Source organism: Sus scrofa, chromosome 5 (genome assembly GCF_000003025.6).
Source record: "Sus scrofa isolate TJ Tabasco breed Duroc chromosome 5, Sscrofa11.1, whole genome shotgun sequence".
Taxonomy (NCBI): Eukaryota; Metazoa; Chordata; class Mammalia; order Artiodactyla; family Suidae; genus Sus; species Sus scrofa.
In genome coordinates, this window is record NC_010447.5 from 12,002,800 (window position 1) to 12,020,062 (window position 17,263).

The 17,263-nt window shown below is 45.4% G+C and overlaps 1 protein-coding gene across 4 annotated transcripts in view; it reads left to right on the forward strand.

Annotated features, from left to right (window-relative positions):
• Positions 14,942-17,263, forward strand: part of SYN3 (synapsin III) — a 484,255-nt gene continuing 481,933 nt past the window's right edge. For all 4 annotated transcript variants that reach the window (XM_021091548.1, XM_021091550.1, XM_021091552.1 and 1 more), the window contains exon 1: positions 14,942-15,065. The gene's annotated coding sequence lies outside the window, so the exon portion shown is untranslated. The remainder of the gene's footprint in view (positions 15,066-17,263) is intronic.

Consider the following 17,263-nt stretch of genomic DNA (forward strand, 5'->3'; position numbering starts at 1 on the left):
TGTATACAAGAACCTCCAGGGAATGTTTTTTGGAAATAAACCTTCCTGTGCCTTACCTGTTAGAGACCCTGATTCAGAAGATTTCACGTGAGGCTTGGGCATGACCCTTTCATAAGCTTCTCAGGTGATTCTGGTGAAGCTTATCCACAGGGTGGAATCTGAGAACTACCAGTTAAGACAATCACAACTATTCTCTTTCAGACCAACCAATTACGAAAAATGATTCCACTTGCCACAAATTAGTCAAGCAGGGACTTTTGTCTTTGATTTCTGCAGGTAACTCTTTCCAGGACAAAATGAAGGAAAGTCTCACAGTCTCTCTTAAAAGGCCATGCAGTCTTCTCTTTAAAAACATTTCCCATCAAACATCAAACAGAACTTTATTGTCAACTTATATTAAAACAAATGTGTTTTGCCTTGTAGGTGTCCTCAAGCAGATCTTAAGAGACGTTCATACAGACCCAAGAATGCAGTATTACAGCCATGAGGGAGTCGGGGTGTTAGGGGGAGTGCAGAGAAGTGGAAACCAGAAACAAACATCTCAATGTCAAGTATAGATGGTTCCCCTCAGGATTTGGGCTATAAAAGACCAGCATTGCTCTAAGCTCAAATCAGAGGATCCAATCAAGATCAGGAAATCAGGGCAAGTCACTGCTCACACACGCACACACACTGCTCAAGGGCAGTGAGTCCAGGAACTTAAAGGTCCCAGGTGACAAGAACCAGGAATAGTGAGTGTAAGAAGGTCAGGGCCTTGATCTCATTGGGACAAGCAAAGAAACATCATCTCTGATTGGCACACAGCAGTTCTCAAATGCTGGCCCCTGGACATCAGCAATAGCCAAGGAATGAGTTTAAAATACAGATTCCCAAGTTTCCTGGTGGCCTAGAAGTCGAGAATCTGGCATTGTCACTGCTATGGCTCAGGTCACTGCTGCGGCTCAGGTTCAACTCCTGGCCCAGGAACATCCACATGCCATGGTCACAGCCAAAAAAATAAAATAATTTTAAAAATAAAATAAAAAATAGATTCCCACCTCTTCACCTTGCTACCTTTTGTCTTATTTATGCTAATCATTCAGTAAATCCGTAAACACATATAAAGTGCCTACTATGTGCTTGCCAGGTTGCTCACTGCATGAGAATAGAGACTGCATCTGTCTTCTTCAACCTCAGTGTCTAACACAATGACTGAAAACAACATGCATTCATTTCAAAAAGGGTGGTGAGTGCTTACTATCTGCCAGACTGAGCTGGGCACTGGGATAAAATGATTAATAACACACTCCCTATACCAAGTCTAGTGAGGCAGACATCCCAGAGGTCTGGTTCACAGCAACATGACCAGTGCTTGGACAACATGCACAAATATTTCTTACCTTCTGAATCCGCTCCACACAGGAGCCACGGAGTTTATATTAAAACCTGAATCTAGCCATGGCATTGCTTCCAGGCAGTCAATACAGCTCCTCTTCTACATGGAGTCCCATGCAGACAGATGTCTGGGAAAGAAGGTTTCACCACCAAATAACTCTGGAAGACTCTGGGAAATATTAAATAAAATAATTCAAGTTTCTTGAAGGTAGGACTTCTTGGACACTGTGACACAAATGAGCCTTGTAAATCTCCAAAAGGGAAGGGAGTGGTATTTCGCACTTTCTCAGTCTTCCCTCACAGTGGCCCTTTTTAGGTACATCTTTTTTTCTTTTTCTTTTTAGGGCCATACATGGGGCATATGGAAGTTCCCAGGCTAGGGGTCCAATTGGAGCTACAGCTGCTGGACTACACCACAGCTCACTGCAATGCCAAATCCTTAACCCACTGAGCGAGACCAGGGATCGAACCTGCATCCACATACATGGTTCGTTACCGCTGGACCACAATGGGAACTCCCTCTTTTGGGGGCACATCTTGAAGGATTAGTTCTCAGAGAACAGATTTTGGGAAATTCTACTGACTGCATCATGGACCAGCTCTGTGGCACAACCTCTTCTACTCCCACCATCTCCTGCCCCAGCCTCTGCTCCCACTCTCATGCTTGCACTTCAACAAAACTACAGCCTTTCTCATTTCTGTGGGACTTCAAGGCTTCTCCAAGGAAATAAAACTCAAAAAACCTCTGGCCGAGATAAGAATTGCCAGACCCTTATCAGCCCATCTGTCTCACTGTAATTGTTACAATGTTACTAAGGACTGCCCCACCCCAGCAACTCCCCACCCCTACTCCTTACCTCGCCCCTATGGGGGCAACATATGACCCCAACCAACCAGCAAGTATATCCAAAGACCCCATTCTTCTCCAACCAATCAGCAGGTCAGCAGGTATATGGCAAGACCACTCCCCGCACGCCTTTGCCTCTGGGCTATAAAAACAGACACACTCATGTGCCCGGAGTCGGCTCTCTCTGATTATCAGGATGTTAACCCACCGGGTTAACAATGTCTCTTGCCTCAATAAACTTGTCTTTTCTACATCTTGGTTTAAATCCGGAGAATTCTTTTTCCACCCGCATGCAGAGACCACAATGATTTCCAAGCTTTGCTCATGCTCCCGTCACATTCCCCAAGCCCCACAACTTCTTCCAGGACATACAGAATTTGCCTGAAGGCTATGGGTATCTATGAAGAACCAGCTCAGCCACGGCTCCCCCAGAAGCCTCTGCTGTGTGGGTGCCTCTCTGCTTGTCCTCGAAGCGCTCTCTCAATCTCATATAGCACCCCGTGTGCCTTGCTGTCATGGTCCTGCTAGACCAAGAGCTTTTGGAGGGAAGGAATCTTTACCAGGCTTTGCTTCTCTCTGATCTCTGACACCCGAGCTTCCAAACCTTGACTGGCTAATTCTTTGTTGTGGGAGGATGTCCTGGGCACCCTAGGATGCTTAGCAGCATCCTTCACCTCTACTCACTAGATGCCTGTAGCACCACACCATCCCTGAAGCTGTGAGAACCAAAGATTTCTCCCGACATTGTTTGATATTCCCTGGGAACAACATCATCCCTCGTTGAGAACCAGTGTCCTGTATTCAGCATAGTGCCAGGCATTCATCAAACCCATACTTACTAAATATGTACTACTTCAGGCTCTGTGCCAGGCACAGGTAACACAACTCTAAGCAATCACATGCCCTTGTTTTCACAGTATTGAGTGGCAGGAACTGAACAGTAAACAGACATTATTAAGATTGTGATAATAGTCATAGTTCCATGAAGACTGAGACAGCCTTGCCTATTTTGCTTATTTTTATAGCCCCCCTTGTAAGACAGTGCGTGGTAGATACTAAGTGCTCAATAAATATTTCTTGATGTATCAGCTTAACTAATATTTATATTTATTATGTGCTGAAACTGTTCTACACACTTTATGTATATTAAATAACTTTAGCTTCTATGAGGCTCTATTATTATACTTATTTTAAGGGTAAGCAAAGTAAATCATAGAATTGCAGGTAACTCGACCACGATTGTGTAGCACGTGCAAGGCAGAGCCAAGAATCAAACCCAAGCAGCCCAGTCGAAGCTCAAGGGCCCCATGTGTTGTTTCCAAGGATGACGAACATTGACTGAACTTTGCTTTTTGCTAGGCGTTATAACACAATCAGCTGTGTATTTTATTCTCATCCTTATCATTTTATAAATGGGAAATTTATAAATTTCTCATCTGAGAAAACTTGAAGTACAGAAAGATGAAGTAACCCGCATTCTCTTATAAGTGTCAAGGGCCTGAGTTGACATTTATGCTCTGTCTGATCATGGGGACTTATGCCCTTAACTACAATGCTTTACCTGCCTTGAATATAAGGGAGTAATAAGTAACTCTTAGATGAGCGAGGAACAGTGTCAAAATGCTTTCATCTCTCACAAAGCAGAGAGCCTGATACATGCATGGTGTCCCACTCATATGTCCTGAAATGATGGCAACGAAGCATGAGGGATGGGACACTAGCCTGGGTCTAGTCACATCTGACTTGCCCTCCTGGCTCCACCTCAGAGTTGTTGCGTGACCTTAAAGACTTCACTCCCACCCAACTCGAACCTCACAAAACGAGAGAGGTTGGATTTCCTAAGTTCCCTCCAGCTCTGATGCTGATTTCAGAAGCCACAGTCCTGAGTCAACCCAGAGAGCCCTCTTTCTATCTTGGAGGTGGACCAGGTAAAGCTCCTCCTCTGACAGTGCTGATTGGTTTATTCATCTCCTGATGCAGGTGCTGTTTTGGTTGCCTAGCAACACTTGGACAGAGACTGCCAGTTCCCAGAGGAGCAATAAATGAATGAGCAGAGATATGCACGCTGGGAGCCGTGGCCATAGCCAGGGCGGAGCATTGCAGAATTTGTAACTCCACTTGTCCTAAATGTGCTTTTCCTATCATGCTGCTAGAGCAGCCTAATGGGGAATATTTGACTGGGGCAGGAGGAAGAGAAAGTATTTTCATTCTGGAGGTGGCAAAAATCCTTCTGCACAGTCTTGGGGAACTGTGCATCATCCCTTCTGCACATTCCCGCCCACCTACAAGGAGGTGATCGTATCACAAATATCACAAGCACAGGTGTGTATTTCATTTTCACTAATAAAAGATCTCCTGCTCTCTTCCATGTACAAAATTACTGTCTCCTCTGTGCTACCTGCTTATAAATGTACATCCCAGGTTCTGAAATCCAGGACAGGTCATCTAAAAACTGGCCCGACTGATCCTCATGATCACCCTGCCAAACAGGCAGAACTGAAATCAACAGATAGGAAAAGCTTCAGAAAGGTTAAAAACAACGATTCTGAAATAATGCAGAGGTGGGTTCAATTCTTGACGTTGCCACTTAGAAAGTATGCCATGTTGAGTAAGTCTCCGAGCTTCTTTGAGTCTCAGATTCTCAGTAAAATGGGGATATTAATACCTATCTCAAAGTGTCATTGAAAGAAGACAAGAGAGGTTGGCTAAACTCACAGAGGCTGGTGCATAAGTCCATCATCACCATCATTAATGTTATTGTCGTCTAGGATAACACACACCACTTAGGTATACAGCTGAGATTTGAACCCAGATCTCTAGTCATACCAGGGTAGAATTTTGTCATTATGCCATATCTCCTTTGCAGTCAAATGTTCTACCACTGAGCTATATCCCACTTCATACATCCTTTGAAAGGAAAAACTCTAAAAATGTATTCTTTGAACAACTATTTATGAACTACTATGGGAGAGTGATGAAAATTATACCTAACTTTTAGATAGTAGTTTATAGACCAGGGACTGCAGACATCCACTCTCTAAATATCATGGTGATTTCTCTGATGTCTGGATGGAGATAGTTTTGGGAAAAGCAATTGTCTGCCTCTGCAAGTTAAACTGTTCTTCTCCCAAGGGCTTGAAAGTCAGGAAAGGGAGCCCCATCCCCCAGTGCACTGAGCACCCCCCTGGGGGTGGAACTCAGCATCCAGGCTCCAGGACACATAGAAAGGTCACTCATTTAGTGTTTCTCTCTTCTGTTTGCTCTGACCAACATAAAGAACTCGAAGTCCATCATGGAAGGACCACTGTGAGCCCAGATGTCTAGAGTCTGGGCTGAATCTATTCTTGCTGATATTGAGGTAGAAATATCCAGCCAAGAGTCTCTTTACCGCCTCCATTAACACATGCACTAAAATTTAAATCCAATTATCAAGTTTCTTTTATTACTCGCTTCTGCTTAGAAGAGCTGAGCTGAATGGAATCTTAGAAATCCTATTTCTCTCTCTCTCTTCATCTCTCTCGGTCTCTCCCCCTCCTTCTCTCTCTTTCTCTCTCCTCTCAACCTTCTCTCCCTTCTTCTCTCTGTTTACTCCCAGCCCTTCTCTCTCTAGGTCTCTCTCTACAAGTCCTGATCCACACCCCTCCCCACCACATGCACACAGATTGCAATGGCCCCGAGCTACCTCTGGAAAACACTAGTGCCCTGGGAAGTACAGTCAGAAAACCATGCACCAGGCCCAAACTCCTCCTCACTCCACCAAGAAAGAACAGAGACCCACAGAGGAGAAGTGACTTGTCCAAGGTCACACAGCCAGACAACCTGACTCCAGGTCTAACGCTCTTCCTTCTGCATAGCACTAAATATGGAAACTTCCAAGTTTCCATTCTAAAACCTCCCATTTAAAAATATCTTAAGGTGGGATTTCCTGTCGTGGTGCAGTGGTTAATGAATCCAACCAGGAACAATGGGGTTGCAGGTTCGATCCCTGGCCTTGCTCAGTGGGTTGAGGATCTGGCGTTGCCGTGAGCTGTGGTGTAGGTCACAGGCATGGCTCAGATCCCTCGTTGCTGTGGCTCTGGTGTAGGCCGGTGGCTACAGCTCCGATTCGACCCCTAGCCTGGGAACCTCCATATGCCGTGGGAGCAGCCCTAGAAAAGGCAAAAAGACAAACAAAAACAAAAACAAAAACAAAACAAAACCCCAAAACAAACAAACAAACAAAAAAAACTTAAGGTATTGTTTGAATTAAAAAAAATGCAAGGATTGGAGTTTTTAAATTACATTTTGATTGTATCAATAATAATGCAAATATGGGAATTCCCGTCGTGGCTCAGAGGAAACAAATCTGACTAGCATCCATGAGGACACAGCTTTGATACCTAGCCTTGCGCAGTAGGTTAAGGATCCAGTGTTGCCATGAGCTGAGGTGTAGGTCACACACATGGCTTGGATCTAGCATGGCTGTGGCTGTGGCTTAGGCGGGTGGCTACAGCTCCAATTTGACACCTAGCCTGAGAACTTCCATATGCCGTGGGTTCGGCCCTAAAAAGCCAAAAAAAAGCCAAAAAAAAAAAAAAAAAAAAAGCAAATACAAGCTTATACAAATCTGAATATTACAGATAAGGCTAAAGACTTCTTTGAAATCTACCCACACAAACACACATATAATGAAGTTGTCTCCTTGCTATCTTAAAAAATAACCATTGCTAGCAACTTTTTTGTGCTCTTAGAGTATGTGTGTGTATGTATACATATATATGTGTGTAGGTAGGTAATATACATATATTTATAAATGAAACAAATTATGTACACTGCCTATATATATACTATCTATATCTATATATACTACGTCTGTCTGTCTGTCTGGATCTGGACATCTCTATGTCTCTACATCTAGATAGATAGATAGACACATACTATAACATTTTTCTCCAGTTTGCCTTATGCACTAAGTAGTTTTCCTGGACTATTATTAGAACATATTAGCATGGATCTACCTCATTATTTTTAGTACTTTACAATAGTACACATATTTGGACCTACTGTGCTTAGCCATTCCCCTACTGAAGAACAGTTAGGTGGTTCATCATGCCTTGAAGGACATCTTTGTACTGTATACGACTCCTTTTGCATGTGAGCGAGCCTGTCACTAGGGAAAGATTCTAGAGATGAAGTAGCTGGATCATGGGATATTAAGTTTTTAACATTTTGATGTGGCTTCAACTTCTTCCTGTTGATACACATGGTCTCTTGAGGGGGACTCCTGACAAACTCCTTCCACACCAAATAGGAAATGAAATAAAATATCTTCTTGAGTAAATAATACCATATGCACAGGAACAGATGGGTCTGGAACACAGAGGATACACAGAAGGAATACGCTGATGTGTACGACAAAGGTGCCTTATTTGAAAGGTGCCCAGAGCCCCAGCCTGAAGAAGTCCAGCCTGAAATTGTGTCCCAGAGTTCCCCCATAAATGGGAAACTTTGGGAAAAGGCATTAAGTCTCCAGAAAGTTCTTGTGACCATATAAATATCCTATCTTAGAAGGGTGACGCCTGAAGCCATTAGCATGGATTAATTGATCAGTTTACCCAACAAAGAGGTGTAACAACTGGAGCACACAAGTTCACTTCTCTGAACAATGATAACTTATTATTGTTACAAAACTTCAGAGCATTTTGTAAAGTCAAATAAAATAAAATATGTAAAATGCCTTGAAAGGACCTGACAGTACACACTTGCTATAACATAGTTTTGAATATTGGCTCAGAGAAACAAGGAACAGAATAGATACATCAGGCTGGATAACTGGTTAGGATTGGAGAACATTTGGCTCTGGGGTTCCTAATCCCATGTTGGTTTTAACTCAAATGCAGCTAATGTTGAGATCACAGTACTTGCTAGGCACTTTCGTGTTTAAGCTTCACAACAGTCCTGTAAAGCCAGTTAGATTACCTTATTTTACAGGTGAAGAACCCACAAATTGGACAAGCGAAGAGGCTGGGCCAAGACCACACAGCCAGATAGGAAGCTGTGGATCTGGGACTCAAACCTCAGTTCAGTGGTTCTCAACCCTGATTATACAATGATGTCACCTGAAGGCTGACCAAAAATGCCTCTGCTACCCAGGCCCCATGCCCTGTCGACTGATTTGGTTGGGGCATCAGGGACCCAGGCATTGGAGCATTTTAATATCCAGAGGTGATTCTAACGTTGAACCAGTGGTGAGGACCAGCGACTAGGCATTTTTATTGCCCATCCGTTGGACGGAGGCTGGTCTTAGTGTCTTGCTGCAGCTGCTTTCTCGTGAGTCGCAGAGGCAGATGCATTAGAATATTACCTTGAAAGTGACTTGATCAGCTAAAACCTTCAAGTGCCCTTAATTATAAAAGAACACCCACTGACATCTGCCTCCCCTTAAGGGGAACTCCAAGGACTTGGAAAGTTATTTTCCTGGTTGCCATGACAATCTTTTGCAACGTCAGCAGAAATGCTCTGCACTACAAACAGGCAAGCATGACACCTTTATCTCAGAATCTGCTCAAAACCTTTAGCTTAGAATCGGCCTCTGCTCCAGACCAGGTCACATCCACTTTGAGCCTTTACTTAGGCATTCGGAAAAACAACCATAGGTGTTAGGACAGTAGAGCCCTCCCCTCATTTTACCAGAGCTCAGAGATGAAATGAATTGCTTCGTGTGAAGTAGTAAATCAAAATTTTAAACTCTTCTTTTATTCTATACTCCACCTTCCCATGTTCCCCAAATAATTTTTAAATCCAAAGAGGAAACAGGTGTAATTGAAAGGTTTTTCCACTTTCACCTTTTATATTTTTTGTAGGCCATTTTTTAAATTAATTTTTTAACACCTGAAGAGTACTTAATATATGCCAGGCATGCTCTAATAACTTTCTATGTTTATTTATTTTTCTTTCTTTCACTCTCTCTCTCTCTCTCTCTTTTTTTTTTTTTTTTTTTTTTTTTTTGCTTTTTAGGGCAGCACCTGTGGCATATGGAAGTTCCCAGGCGAGGGCTCCAATCGTAGCTACAGCTGCCAGCCTGCGCCAACAGCCACAGGCTGTACTTGTAGCATATGGAAGTTCCCAGGCGAGGGGTGGAACCCATGCCGCAGCAATGACCTAAGCTGCAGCAGTGACAAGGCCATATCCTTAACCTGCTGAGCCACTAGGGAACTCCGAACTTCCCATGTTTTAATAAATTTTGTCTTTACTACAACTCCAGAAGGTGTTATTATTGTTGATGTTATTATTATTTATCCCAATTTAAAAGTTTGTAGATAAGAACCCCGAGGCAGTTACAGTATGATTATTTGATATGCATATACGCAGTGAAATGATGACTACCTTAACACTCTCTAGAGAGACTCCAGAGCTGTTCTACTCCTCCAGCTGAAAAAGGAGCATTTTACCCCCCACAGGTATATGAGCATTTTGTCCCTTAATCAGTCTTCAAACATAGCAATTCCTCTCTGACTATGAGGATTTTAAGCACCCTGATAGGTAGAGAGCAGGAAACATGAAGCGAATTTTCTATGACCTTAAAAATCTCACCATAGATGGACAACCAAATTAACTCCGCTCTCGTTGACAAACGTAAACAAGCTATGGTCAAACGGGATGCAAACTTTCCTGCCTCAGGACCTGGGTTCCAGTTACAGCAATGTTTCGCACTAGCTGTATTATGTGACACCAAGCTACGTGTGTTAAAAGCATACACGACCTTTGTTGCCGACACAGTACTGAGTTTGACTTCTCACCTAGACCATACATCATACATCTTGCACAAGCCTTTTTTCACCTACGAAATGAGAATAATATCTCCTTAACAGGGTTGGCATCTGGATATATAAAGCACTCAGCACAATGCAGTACACAAAAACAGTTCAATAAATGATAGCTATTGGAGTTCCTGCTATGGCTCAGTGGTTAACGAACCCAACTAGTAGCCATGAGGTTGCGGGTTCGATCCCTGGCCTCACTCAATGGATTAAGGATCCGGTGTTGCCGTGAGCTGTGGTGTAGGTGGCAGATGCGGCTTGGACCTGGGCTTGCTGTAGCTGTGGTGTAGGCCAGCAGCTGTAGCTCTGATTCAGCTCCTAGCCTGGGAACCTCCATATGCCATAAGTGCGGCCCTAAAAAGACCAGAGACAAAAAAAAAAAAAAAAAAAAAAGGATAGTTATTATTAACATAATCTATAAGCCAGGAATTACCATATAGAAATGTATGTATATAAAGTGAGGGAATTTATTTGAAAGGATTTTGCAAACTACAAAATTTATATACAGGAAAGCTTATTTCTGCAGTAGTTTTGGTTATTATAAGGGCTTGACCATGTTTTTAAAAGATCTATTAATAATAGCAGATCTGGGTTCTTATCAAAAATATCCTTTTTAACCACCCTTACCACCGCCCCTGGAGTTGTATTTCTTAGCGAATGGTAAGAGAATGTGTATATATCTGTCATCATGTGTGCACCTGTAAGTATGCAAATTCCTGTGCTGAACTGTTCCCCTTGGGGAAAGTGTTCTATGATGCAATACATATCTTTCCTTCCTGGATTCATCAGGATTGTTGGTTAAAAACAAGACAAACAATTTGAACTACTAATACAAGAAGGGACCTTAGCAGAGGTAGGAGATTCACAAAATAAATGCGGATGGGAGACAGGCAAAGCATGAAGAGACAAGAAACCGGCAGAAACCAAGGGAATTCTGGAGGCTGGCCAACAAGATTCATGACTGAGTAAAGATCACTGGTCCAGCCCCTTCAGGATGCTGCTGCTGCTACCACTACCATCCCGCTGATCCATCTCATGCCAATTCCTATCTCTCCATCCTTGTTGCTTTCTGGAGAGACAAAGCCTCAGTAGTGAGTATCTAATTGGCTCAACTTAGATGACATCTTTGCCTGAAGGATTTTGGGGGAGTGAGAGGTAGAAAATTGTGGAAGGATCTAGCCCTGGGAATTGCCAGATCCCCACACAATGGAACCCTCCCACCTCCAAATGTGGAGGTATGAATACAAATATTTTCAAGGAAAGCCATCTTTGACCAGCAGTCATTTTACTGATGGAGAAGGTTCAGAGAGGTTATTCAGTGATGGTGTGTCTCGTCTCCTGGCTCTCATCCTCACGTTCTCTCTTCTACACAAAACCCAGTGATTTATAAAATCATAAGCTGCTTCTTCAGCTTTAAAATGTATCTCAGGTGGGGACAGAAGGGACTGATGCTAGGGAGAGCAATTATCTGTTTTCAGGCTCTTTTAATTACCTAAGCCCAGCAATAAGAATAAATAATGCTAGAGGGTAGCTGACCTCCAACACATGATGGGAGAATCTCATTATTGCAACGCCTTTGGTGATATATGGAGAGAACTGGCTACAATACATTGAATTTTCAATAGAAACCATTAAGTGCTCCTGTATCTAATTGCCTTATTTTCTTATTCATAGTGCAACAAAAATATTTTCATTTTCTGTGTCACAATTTGCCTGGTTTCTCATCTAAACGTTTATCTCACTCCCTCTTTCCTCTTTTCTTCTATGTTTAAAACTGATACTAATGATGCTTTTTGAATTTACGGACCCAGTCAAGAACACTCCTTCTATTTCTCCACAAGGAAGTTTCTTGTGCATATTTAAAAACCATTAAAAAAAAAACTATTGTTATGACATGTCTGCAAATGTTAGAATTGGGAGGACCCTTGGAGGAACACTGTTCTGAGCTCCTCATTTTACAAGTGGGGAAACTGAGGCTTAGAAATCATATGCCAGGTGCGTTGAGGCAGAGACTGGCCAAATACCATAATGACTATGCTGGGCTTCTAGGTCAAGCTTTCCTGGGTCCTCTTATGTACAACTATTGCCATCAAATGTCCAATCTGGACAGAAACCATTCAGGAAGTTTCTGGAAAGGATCTGAGGTATTAACTAATCCAGAGTGGAAAGTAGTAGCCAAAGGAGTAAATGCTACTCATATGATATGTAGGTTTTTTTTTTTTTTTTTTTTTTTTTTTTTTTTTGGCCATGCCCATGGCATGAGGAAGTTTCCAGGCCAGGGTTGCAACCTGTGTCACAGCAGTGGACCCAAGCCACTGCAGTGACAATGTCTATCCTTAACTTGCTGAGCCACAAGAGAACAAATAAATAGTTTTAAATTAATTGCCAAATTTAAAAAATCTGCAGTTTTAAGATAATCTGAACTTCTGGCCCTTTAATAAAAATCATCTGACAACTTAGGGTCCATGTTCCCATATAGCAAAAATCAGCTGTTGCTGAGTAATGATTGCTCCCTTAGGCAGGTGGGCAGACCTCAGCCCCCACCCCTCCTTGTTCTACCACATCCTGCCAACTTCACTTGCTACATTACTGCCTGTCCTTGACAGTATTAGAGGGTGTGATCCCTGATCAAGTTGGGTCACTCCTTCTTATTTTTGTTTTTTTTTTTGTTTTTGTTTTTTTTATTATTTTCCCACTGTACAGCAAGGGGGTCAGGTCATCCTTAGATGTATACATTGCAGTTACAGTTTTTTCCCCCTTATTTTTGTTTTTGTTTTGCTTTTTAGGGCTGCACTTATGGCATATGGAGATTCCCAGGCTAGGGGTTGAGTCAAGCTATAGCTGCTGGCCTGCACTACAGCCATAGCAACGCAGGATACGAGCCACGTCTGTGACCTACACCACAGCTAATGGCAATGTGCGATCCTTAATGCACTGAGCAAGGCCAGGGATTGAACCTGCATCATCATGGATGCTAGTCAGATTCGTTAACCACTGCGCCATGACGGGAACCGAGTCACTCGTTCTTATTGACTGAGGTCACTTAGTAAAGGTCATGCAATAAATGGAAGATGTTGGAAGAGAAAGTTGGAGGGTCTCAGCCCTTGGCTCTCTTCTCACACTGCACGTTCTCTCTGGGTGGTTCCATATAGACAGGTCAGGGCACCCTCCAATACAGACTTCAGACTCTCACCTGTGTTCTAGACTTGGGTATCCAGCCACCAACCTTGGGCAGGTCACTTCACCTTTCAGGGCCTTCATTTTACCCACCTGTACTATGGGGATAGCGAGTGTACTTTTCCATCATACTGTTATTATAAGAATTATATAGACAATTAGTTAACATATGTGAAACCATTTGAAGAGAATCTGGCACTATTGTTTTGGGATATCTAATAAGGCGCACAAATGCCAGCAATGGAGCCTTAATTTTCCTCTGCCTCCAACCTGTCTTCTCCATGGTGGTGACAGCACCATGATCCTATGGGTAGCTCAAGACAAAACACCTAGGAGTCATTCTTCATTCATCCATTTTCCTCCTCCCCTAAGTCCAATCCATCAGCAAGCCTTTCCACGATCCTCTCAAAATGTATTTAATTCGGTCCACTCTCCCCATCTTTGCTGTCACCACCTTGGTCTAAGCTCCCATCATCTCTTGCCTGGACTTCTGCAATAGCCTCTTGCTATGCCCTAAACTAGGTACCCCCCAAATTTACATGCAGAAGCCCTAACCCTCAGCATGATGGTATTTGGAAATGGGGCCTTTGGGAGGTAATTAGGTTTAGATGAGATCATGGGGACGGGGAGATCATGATACGATGAGGGCTCTTGGAAGGAGAGACACCAAGAGAGCTTGCTCTATCTCTCCCCACCACGAGGACACAGGGAGAAGGCAACAGCCTACAAGCCAAGCAGAGAGCTCTCACCAGAAACTGACCATGTTGGTACCTTGATCTTGGACCTCTAGCCTCCAGAACTGTGAGAAATTAATTCCTTTGTTAAGCCACCTAGTCCATAGTACTCTGTGATGGCAGTGCCAGCATTGCGAGACTAAGACACCTCCTAACTGGTCTCCCTGCTTCCATTCTTTCTCTTCTGAAATCCGTTCTCCACACAAAAAGCCAGAGTAGTCTTTTAAAACTGTCAGAGTTCTGCTTAAAACTCTTCAATGGCCTATTTTTGTCCTTACAACAAAACTGAAGCTCCTCACCGTGGCCCACGCAGTTCTGGGTAACTTAACTCCCTCCCACCTCTGGCGATGGCCCACTTTCCCCTTGCTCACTACACCGGGCCATACTGGACCACACTCCCAGACTCACAACCACGGTGCGTTTGCTGACCTCAATCAGCCCTGGAATTGCTGGAATCTCCTAGTTCAAAGTGGCCTCGGCGACCATCTCGTTTATACTATCCTAGGCCCATTTTATTGACAATACCCTCCCCTCATAATGCTCACAAGATCTGGATCTGACATTGTCTTATTTGCATATAGCCTGCCCCGACCCCCACCTCAGCAAACACCCTGAGGGCGGTGGACTTTGTCCAGCTCCCTGACGCCCACCCCTCGCCCCCCGCCCCAGCGCTAAGTGCCAAGCACAGGCCAGAGACTTTGCTGTGGGATTTCTGAAGGCGCCTCTTGAGGGCCAGGGAGGTCAGGTGACTTTTCCAAAGCAGGCTTTCAGGGACACGCACTGTTCACACTCCCCAAGGGGCGTCTAGACGCTCTTGGGATGGAGAGTTTGTACCTTTCTCGGTTGCTTGAGCCGGTGAGAGCTGAGTCTAGAAGAAGCACTTTTCCAGCTTGAGGAGAAGAACCCCGTAGGGGAGGCCAGAGAGGCGGGAGAGGCAGGAGGGGCGGGGCCGTCCGTGGGCGGGGCCTAGCTGCTCGAGCCAATGGGGCTCCGCGGCGCGGGGAGGGCGGGCGGCCGAGGGGAGACGCTCGCTCGCCTCGGGGTGCGGAGGCTGAGCGCTGGAGCGGAGTGGATCGACTGGCGGCCCCTTGGCGGAGGCACCCATCCGGCTCTGGGTTCCTGGAGGCTCGCACGGTAAGCAAGGCCCGCACCGAAGTAGACTTTGTGGGGTTTCTGGCAGCAGGGAGTCCCCGCCACCTCCCGCCGGGGCTGCTGGTGGCGTCCGCGCGCCTGGCTGCGTCTCCCCAGGCGCTCCGGCTCTGTGCCCGCGGGATGCGGGGAAGCAGAGGGGCCCGACAGGGAGGCTAGGAGCCGCGGCGTCGCGCTCCCTCTCCGGGCTGCTGCTGCCAGGTCCCGGAGCCAACCCTGGGACAGACAGGTCCACGAACAGGGATGCCTGAGAGTCCTGAGAGCCAGAAAGGCTCAGGATAGTGGCTTCCAAGAAAATCTCCACCTAGCGCCAGGGCCCGGGGAAGAGCTTGCGGGAAGCTGGCGACTACAGCGGCCGGACTTCTGCTCTCCCTAGGTCTTCAGACGCCTCCTGACCTGTTACCCCGGGGGCTAGCGGTCACATTTATCATGCATTTCCTATTTCCAGACCTCCTGGGGCTCAGGAAAAAATCTCAGAATGGTCCCGTGGCCAAGCTAGAAGCAGAGAGACTAGCGCTCGATACAACGCCCCATGTATTTATTCAGCATTTATTGGGCTCCTATTAAGTGCCAGACACTATGCTAAGCCCTAGCATCAGGAAGAATGGCCTTGGAGGAACCCCTGGGACTGAAAAGGACAATAGGAGGAACACTTGCAGTGCACTGTAGTACAGGGCACAGGAGGTGGAGAGGAGGACAAGCCAGGAAGGCTTCAGAGAGGAGGTGACTAGTGGGGGCTAGAGGAGTAGGAGGGTTTGTCATGCTGAAAGCTGAGTGTGTGTGTGTGAGAGAGAGAGAGCGCAAGTGCAGGAATTCCAGATAAATGTTCTTGGGCAAAGGTAAAGAAACTGAAAAAGTCCAGTGTCCTGACTTAGAGCATCAGATAATGCTGTACGAGCTAATCAAATAGGACCAGGGCTTTCGTGGGTAGGAGATGAGCTGTCAGTATGACAGGAGCTAAAACATGCCCAGACATTAAAATGTAGCCTTAAGACTGTTTAGAATTTTGTCTTGGGCTCAAGGAGGGCAGTAAAAGAATTCTGGCAGCTTTGTAGAAAACCGGACAGAGCAGTAGAAAGCTGGTTAGTTGTAGCTAATAATTTTGGCCCCTAAAGTCAGCTCCATTCACCCAGGAACCCTGCTTCCTGGCTTGCAGGCATGGATCATTCAGGCAGGGAGATGGTGCTCATGTGATGCTTGCCTCTGCAACCTGCAGGTCATTTTCATATTGTTTCTGGTGGCTCTGACCTGGACCTTGTCATCAGGGATGGCTCCTGGCGGATTGTGAAGGGTACCTCTGCCTACCTTTTCTGATCTTCTGCTTTTCCCCTCTCCCTGGACTCTTCTTTCTCCCTCACAGAGACACAGCCTCAGGCTGTTGTGAAGAGCAAAGCCTAGCCTGAGAGTCAGATCAGAAAGACACTGTAGCCCTGTGCCTTGGGGACATTATTGACCTTTCTGAACCTCAGTTTTCTGATTTAAAAGGAGATCATCGGAGTTCTCCTTGTGGCGCAGTGGTTAACGAATCCGACTAGGAACCATGAGGTTGCGGGTTCGGTCCCTGCCCTTGCTCAGTGGGTCAAGGTTCCGGTGTTGCCGTGAGCTGTGGTGTAGGTCGGAGACGCGGCTCGGATCCTGCGTTGCTGTGGCTCTGGCGTAGGCTGGTGGCTACAGCTCCAATTCGACCCCTAGCCCGGGAACCTCCATATGCCGCAGGAGCGGCCCAAGAAATGGCAAAAAGACCAAAAAAAAAAAAAAAGAAGATCATCATCTCCACATGTCATAGGTTGGGTTCCCTGGAAAAAGGCTCAGAGTCTCTGAGAATTGCGTGCCGGATGATTCTTGAGGAATGGCCTCACTCTCCAAGGTAGGGGGTGGGTGAGGGGAGCAGGACAAGGCAGAGGGAGAAGTTGATCTGCGATGCAGAGCAAGAGAGGCCTCAACTGGTCTCCTGAGGCGTGAGCCCAGGCCTTTGAAACCCCATGCTGACCGGCCAGTGGGTGCAGGCTGCCCCCAGGGAAGGAGGCATAACTTTGGGTGTCCCTTCAGCAGGACAGTTCCTCAAAAGGAACTCAGCTGTGAGCCTTGGTCTGGAAGGGGGTGACTGGCAGCCACCTTGCAGGATGGGCCTGGGAAGTGGATGAGATAACTGACAGAAGGTGCTTTGCCCTGTGCCCAGAGCA